Below are 2,272 nucleotides of genomic sequence, written 5' to 3'. Positions count from 1 at the left end.
TCGTGCCCGTCCGTGGTTCCGCAGTCGGGCTCAGGGCTGATGCTGCCGATGGGCCTCCCCGCGGCTTTCCCGGCCAGACCCTCATCCGGGGTCCCGTGTTTACCTGCAGAGCTTCAGCTGCCCTAGCGGAAAGGCATCGGGGCAGAACGACGGCCGCTCATTAAACGGCAAAACTAGGAGATAAAAATCATTAGTTTTTGATGTTTTACGTACAGGGGATCGCTTGTCGCAGCAGTAGCGGGATAAGCCTTTCCCACCCTTACCAGGCCGCGCTTCTTGTGGAGTGATCCTAACTGTTACAGCTTGAAATTGAAATATGATAAAAGCTGCAGGCTTAAACCTACTCTCAAATAGTTATCTTCTGAAAGAAACTCTTCCAAAACTCCATCCAGACGATGATGGCAACTGCTGCTCTGTGGGGCCTGTGCGTGGCCAGGCCGCGAAGCGTGGGACAAGCGTGGCGGAGGTTTGGTTGCCGGCCTGGCTGTGAGGGGGAGCTGCCCCCGGGAGCGCCGCGCCGCGCCCCAGGCCGCTGCTCACCTCCCTACCGCCCACCAGCTTTCCTTTGATTATGTAGGTTTTGGAACAACTGCAGCTGATTAGTATATGCTAATATCTATGCATATTGAACATGGAGTGCTGAACTTTGATTAAAGGCTGCTTTATGATGGGAGAAGGAAAAAAAAAAATCAGCTAAGCGATACCTTATTAACAGTAGAATAAATGGTATTCGTGCATCTGAGAAATTAGCATTTTGTAGCTACTACAGTTTTCTAATAGCTATTTGTGCTTACTTGATTTTATTCATTACAGCTTGGATGTGGTGTGGCAGGCTGCTTTCTAACTTGAAAAATTACCATAGATCATGACAGAAGCAGTAGTCCATAATATGTATGTATTTATCCTTTCCTACTTCTTGGCAGATTATGTATTTTTTGTTTCTCCAGCTCAGAATATCTGGCCTCACCTATGTAGTTTTTACAGTGGTATAAATAAATATATATCATTTAACTTACTCCCTTCATGAATAGATGCTGATAAAAGTTGGGGTTGCATTTCCTGTCAGTAAGTAAATTGCTCTGCAAACATAGCTCCTTGTGTAGTGTGACAATCTCCTTTTAAGACATGAGATCATGTCAAAAAGGATCACAATTTCTTTAGGATTGGCATGAAATGTTATGAGCAAATCAAATACGTTAGACCCCCTTACTCAGTAGTGCCACACAATGCCAGAGCAACACAATTTTAATTTCTCTTTACATCTGTTTCCTTGTCTCTGTCTGCTTGCTGTGTCTACCAAACACCTACCAACCCCGAAACAATTCTCCCAACCAAACAAAAAATTCCACAGGCCTGAGGGAAAAAAAAGACCAAAAAATAAAAATAAAGAAGTACTGGATATTAAAAATCACATACTCAGTAGAAATACCAGTTTCCTGATGTTGTACAGTTAACCTCACATCCGCTTCCAACAGGCCTCTCACTGTCTTACAGGCAATAATTGGGCACACTCCTCCACTCAACAGCAGCTAACAGCCTCATCCGGACTCTTGCAAACAGCTCTCTCCAACATTAGATGAAATTATCTCACTGAACTCAACTTCTAGGGGCTTAGGGGGCTGTTTTTGGTTTGGAGTTTTTTGTTGCACTAGCTATTCTAACCAAAAGTAATACTTTTCCTTACAAACTTTGTGTCACTTAAAGCTAGCAGGTGTTTTGCATTTGGCCAAGTAGCAATTGGTAGTTTCCAGCAGTGCTGGTAAGGTCTTTTGGCCATTAGGTATTCATTTGCTTGACACAAATACATGGGTTGTGATTAAATGAACTATGATTTGATTGAAAAAGAATGCTTTCCTCATTACTAAGTGCTACTCTTACTTTTTTTTTTCATGAGTATACCTATATCAAGATTAAAAAAATCTCTTTTCTTTCTATTATATTTAATGTTATCCATCAATTTTCTTACACCTCTTTCAGAAACACTTTGGGATCTTTCTGCACATTATCTTTTGGGTTTTAATGGTGAATTTCTATATCCTGATAATCATATGTTCATTGTTGCCAAGGTGTGTTCATTTCTGCATTATTCTCCTCTCAAGACAGTTGTATTTCTATTAGGTTATTTGCAGGTTACACCTTCTGTATTATTTTACTTCTTTACAGTGTGGGATTCCTAGTAGTGAATTTTTCTAGCTCGACCGCCTCCTTGCCATCAGCAATTTTACATTTTCCTCTAGGAAGATTGATGCTGTGATTGGTGCCAGAGGTGCTC

Source organism: Athene cunicularia, assembly GCF_003259725.1.
Source record: "Athene cunicularia isolate RWA chromosome 2 unlocalized genomic scaffold, athCun1 chr2_part1, whole genome shotgun sequence".
NCBI lineage: Eukaryota > Metazoa > Chordata > Aves > Strigiformes > Strigidae > Athene > Athene cunicularia.
This window is presented reverse-complemented; position numbering follows the sequence as displayed.